This window comes from Crocodylus porosus, unplaced genomic scaffold (genome assembly GCF_001723895.1).
Source record: "Crocodylus porosus isolate Cpor-Errol unplaced genomic scaffold, CroPor_comp1, whole genome shotgun sequence".
Taxonomy (NCBI): domain Eukaryota; kingdom Metazoa; phylum Chordata; order Crocodylia; family Crocodylidae; genus Crocodylus; species Crocodylus porosus.
The window spans coordinates 27722198-27728197 of NW_017728913.1; positions in this window are offsets into that span (position 1 = coordinate 27722198).

Below are 6000 nucleotides of genomic sequence, written 5' to 3' on the forward strand. Positions count from 1 at the left end.
TATCAAACAATATCTCTGGGATAATATCTAATAGCTATATTTTAAGTAGGCCTGGTTGTTAACATGTGTATGCTTTTGTGGGTGCCCCTTTGAAAATATATAAGTGCTTCTGAACTTTAGTTAAAGCACCCTTGCTGTCATTTTTTCAGCATGTGGATGCTAATACATGAGATGCTGGTGTGCAGTAATTACCGCGTTCTAGCAGACTCAGTTAATTGAGTCTGCCCCAATATGCTGTAATTACAGTGTCAGAGCAGACTCACTGCAAGTATATAGGTGCTCAAAGATTTTGCTTTTCAGATGCATTTTGTTTTCTGGTCCCCGTTGTGATATACCTCTCTGGAAACATATTAAGTAGCCGTCCATAAACAAAATTTTGGGAATTTCTCATCTACAGAATTAGAAAAATAACAGTGTTGGTATGATTAATTAGTGAATACATAAGATGAAAATAAATGTTCTGATTTATCATAGTATCTATTCTCCATACTCTCAGAATATATCTTGACAGCACTCAGCCACCGGATTGTGATCACACAAATAATCAAAATAATCTCCATTCAGGCATGCTAAGTACAATTGTGTCATAGTAAAGTTAGAACTTTTCTTGAAAGGAGTATCTCCATATCATATTAAGTAATTCTCATTCAGCTGTCATTGGACTTCTCCACTAAGATAATAAGACTTGGAATTCTTGGAATTCTTCAGACAGCTCTCAGAGGCTGTACAGTCTAGGGATGTGGTTGTCATGGGGGACCTAAATGACCCTGACATCTGCTGGGAGGAGCAGTCAGCCAAATCCAATTGTTTGCATAGGTTCATGTCCTGCATGCAGGGGGTATACGGTCCCAGTAGGTAATGCAGGGGGTATATGGTCCCACTTGGGGAAATGCCTTTCTGGACTTGGTGTTGGCTACAGGTGAGGACCTGATAGGGGAGCTGCAGACTCGTGGTCACCTTGGGGACAGTGACCACCAATTAATCGAATTCACCATCCAGAGTGGTGTTGGTAAGATAACTAGTAGGGTGGAAATGCTTGACTTTAGGAAAGATAACTAGTGTACTCAGGAGAGTAGTCAATGATGCACTGCAAGATAGGAAGATTGGCAAGATAGGAGTCCAGGAAGGGTGGTCGTTCCTAAAGGAGGCAATCTTTCGGGCACAGAAGGAGACAATCCCAGTATGAGGATAAAGGGAGAAAGGAGCCAAAAAACTTCCTTGGCTAAACAGGGAAATCCAGGGAAGCCTAATGGCAAAAAAGAAGGCATATAGGTGGTGGAAGCAGGGGAAAGCTACCAAGGAGGAGTGTACCTAATTGGCCTGCATTTGTAGGGAGGCAGTTAGAAAGGCCAAAGCAACTACAGACCTGAGTCTGGCAACACCAATTAAAGACAACAAAAAGGGGCAGGGGGGTTAGGTATGTAGGGAGGAAAAGGAAGGTGTAGGGCAGCATAGGACCCCTACTAAACAAGGAGCAATTAGTGACAGACAGGAGGGACAAGGCTGAGCTATTCATTGAGTTTTTTGCCTCAGTGTTCTTGAACAGGGGTCAAGATAATTATCCTAATCAATTCTTAGATGAGCATCAGAGGGACACCAGCCCACCAAAACTGATGCTGACTGGGTGCAGAGTCATTTGGATGGACTGGATGCATTTAAGTTAGCAGGCCCAGATTAGCTTCATCTGAGAGTACTGAAGAAATTGGCTGATGTCATAGAAGAACCACTGGCATGGCTATTTGAGTGCTCATGGTGCTTGGGTCAGGTCCTGGAGGATGGGAAAAGAGCCAATGTGTTCCCTATTTTCAAGAAGGAAGGAAGGAGAATCCAAGTAATTATAGGCCAGTCAGTCTCACCTCCATCCTTGGAAAGGTCTTTCAAAAGATTATGAAGGATCATATCTGTGGGAGTCCAGTGGGAAATATAATGTAGTAGGGAAACCAGCAAGGATTCATAGCAGGTAGATCATGCCTGACCAATCTGGTTTAATTTTATGACAGGGTCACAAAATGCTTAGACACAGAAGGAGAGGTGGATGTCATTTTCTTGGATTTTAGCAAGGCCTTCGATATGGTATCTCATCCCATTCTCAAAAATAAATGAAAAGGCTGTGATATAGATGTTTACACAGTCTGGTGGGTGGCAAATTGGCTTAGAGGTCACACCCAGAGAGTGGTAGTAGATGGCTCGGTATCAACCTGGAAGGATGTGTGTAGCAGGGTCCCACAGGGTTCATTCCTCAGATCTGTACTCTATCTTCATCAGTGACTTGGATGTGAGTGAGAAGTGTACTCTGTCCAAGTTTGCAGATGATACTAAATTGTGGGGTGAAGTGCACACTCCAGAGGGTAGGGAACTATTGCAGGCAGACCTGCACAGGTTAGAAAAGTGGGCAGTACACAACAGGATGCAGTACAACAAGGACAAGTGCAGAGTGCTGCACCTAAGGCACAAAAATATCTTTACACTACTGGCTGGGAAAAGACCCTTTCAGCAGCACAAAAGTGGAAAGGGATCTTGGAGTCATAGTGGACTACAAGATGAACATGAGTCATCAGTGTGACGAAATCATAAGCAAAGCTAACTGCACTTTATCATGCATCAGCAGATTAATGACAAATAGAACCAAAGAGGTGATATTTCCCCTCTATGCAGCATTGGTTAGACAACAGTTGGAGCACTGCATCCAGTTTTGGGCACTATACTTCAAGAAGGATGTTGATATAGTTGCCCGGGGCCTCCCTCCTCCCTTTTTTAGCCAACATGGTCCCCATCTTTAAAAAAGGGAGGATGGAGGACCCAGGTAACTATAGGCCAATCAGTCTTACCTCAATCTTAGGGAAACTCTTTGAGAAGATCATCATGGAGCACATCTGTGATGGGCTGGCCTCAGGGATGATGCTCAAGGACAACCAGCATGGTTTCATTAAGGGCAGGTCATGTCAGACCAACCTGATTGCCTTTTCTGATCAGGTCACAAAAGCACTGGATGCAGGTGTTGCCATGGATGTAGTCTTTCTGGACTTCAGCAAGGCCTTTGACACCATCTCTCACCCCATCCTCATTAAAAAATTAGGTGACTGCAGCATTGATGCCTACACAGTCAGTTGGATTGCAGATTGGCTGAAGAGTCATACTCAGAGGGCAGTGGTGGATGGGTCATATTCGACCTGGGGAGAAGTGGGCAGCAGAAACTCCCAGGACTCATGTCTTTGGGCCTGTGCTGTTCAGTTTCTTTATCAGCGATTTGGACAATGGGGTGAAAAGAACCTGGTTAAATTCGCTGATGATACCAAAATATGGGGTGAGGTGAGCACGCTAGTAGGGAAGGAAAGACTGCAGCAAGATCTGGATAGGTTACAGGGTTGGGCTAACAAAAACAGGATGCGTTTCAATACTGACAAGTGCAGGGTGCTGCGCTTGGGCAGTAGTAACCAGCAGCACATTTATAAGATGGGAAACTCCCTTCTTGAGAGCACGGAGGCACAAAGGGATCTTAGAGTCATTATTGACTCCAAGATGAACATGAGCCGACAATGTGAGGTCGTGGTTGGCAGGGCTAACCGGACATTGTCATGCATCCTCAGGTGCATCTCTGGCAGGGCCAAGGAGGTGATGCTCCCCCTCTATGCAACACTGGTCAGGCCACAGCTGGAATACTGTGTCCAGTTCTGTGCGCCCCACTTCAGGAGGAATGTGGACAACATTGAGAGGGTCCAGAGGAGGGCCACCCACATGATCCAGGGACAACAGGGCAGACCCTACAATGAAAGACTGCGGGACCTGAACCTGTTCAGCCTTCACAAGAGAAGGCTGAGGGGGGACCTGGTGACCGTCTATAAACTCACTAGGGGGGAGCAGAAGGGTTTGGGAGAGACCTTGTTTCCCCTAGCAGCCCCTGGCATAACAAGGAATAATGGCCATAAGTTGTTGGAGAGTAGGTTTAGATTAGACATCCATAAGAACTACTTCACAGTTAGGGCGGCTAGATTCTGGAACCAACTTCCAAGGGAAGTATTGCTGGCTCCTACCCTGGGGGTCTTTAAGAGGAGGCTTGATGCCTACCTGGCTGGAACCATTTCAGCCCAGTTTTTTCTCCTGCTGGGGCAGGGGGTCAGACTTGAAGATCTACAAGGTCCCTTTTGACCCTACTTCTATAGATGAGAGAAGGTCCAGAGGAGAGCCAGTCGTATGGTCAGGGGCTTACAGGACAAGCCCTATGAGGAGAGAATGAGGGACCTGAATCTCTTCAGCCTCCACCAGAGAAGGCTGAGAGGTGATCTTGTGGCCACCTACAAATTTATTAGGGGGACACAGCAAAGGATCAGAGATGCTGTATTCACCAGAGCACCTCTTGGGGTAAAAAGGAATAATGGTCACGAACTGACAGAGAACAGATTTAGGCTAGTTATCAGGAAAAACTTCTGCACGGTAAGGGTGGCAAAAATTTGGAATGGGCTTCCAAGGGAGGTGGTGCTCTCCCCTACCTTGGAGGTCTTTAAGAGAAGGCTGGATAGACACCTGTCTGGGGTCATCTGAACCCAGCACTCTTTCCTGCCTAGGCAGGGGATCTGACTCGATGATCTGTTGAGGTCCCTTCTGACCCTAGCTTCTATGAATTTATAAGGTTCAAAATTCCACTGTGATGCAGGGGACAGGGCATACAATCAGCTGACTATCAGTATCACATCACAGCTGATTCAAGACTGCCAGTGGCATAGGTGCAGCCTGACCTGCAGAACCATCAGCAGGAGCAGTACCCTTTCCTGGGCTCAGCTCCCTGTGCCTGCTATCAGCAACACAGAGTCAGGTTTTCCCAGTGTGTGGGGGGCAGGTAGTCCATGAGATGGGACAGCCAACTCCAGCCCTGCCCAGAGTGGGATGACATCATAGAAAGCATTATTGTGTGACTGCTCAGAACATGTTCTAACTTTCAGTATGGCACAGTAATGCTTACTACAATGTAAATGAAATGAGTGTTGTGTTCCCAGTAACAAGGCCCTAAGCCCCAATGCCTCATTGTGGATAGACTTATAAAAACTAGTTCTGGATTAGACAGGTCAGGTGCTGGCAACAATAGGATAATCAAATCTGGAGAGATTCCAAATCAGACTTTTATTGCAATCACACTATATTCAATCCAGACTGATGAAATAACAAATTCCTAGTGCCAAATAGTCTAAGAGCTCACTATAGATTTGCTGATTATTTTTGTGTGATAAAGTGTTTTATTACAGAAGACCTGTCAAACTACCAATTAAATCCATTGGTTTTATATATACATAGGGAATTTTAAATATCTTTTCGTGGAAAACACATGAAAATAGTTGTAGAAGAACTCAGAAGCTAATTTAGTCCAAGTTCCTAATTCGTGTAAACCATCCTGGCTTTAAAAACTTCTAATGACAGTGATTTTATCACCTCTATAGTGTAGGAGTAAATTCAGTCAGGTTACTGGCCTACTTGACTAGAAAAACAGACAGAGACCAGAAGTGCTGCTACTGCTTATTTCAGTTACATGTTTTGAGACAAGAAATCCTGCATGTCTTATTACCTTGTGCACAGATGTCCATTTAAGTAACCTTGTTTTACTTTCTCCAAGGTTGTATTTTTTTCTCTTTATTTGTGTTAAGTATAAAAATTCTTGAAAACTTAGAGAGGAGGAGGATTCCTTTGAGAAAAAAAAGCTCAGTTAGGCTCTGGAGCGGTGAGAGACGCGCGGGTGAAGCCCACTCCCCCGAAGCCCCCCAGACACCCCCTCAGCAGCCGCAGAGCCCCCTGCCGACCCCCAGCACAGCCGGAGGTAAGTGGGCTCATGGTAGGAAGGGGTTAACGCCTCGCTTCCTGGGAGGAGGCCGCTGCCTGGTGCCGGGCCAGGTCAAGCCCCTGCCCAGGCCCCTACTTGGCCCAGCCCCCCAGGGAGTGACAAGAGAAGGAGTGGGGTACTCACCAGTCCCCCTCCTGTAGGGCAGGGCCCCCCAAATCCCGGGCAGGGCCCCC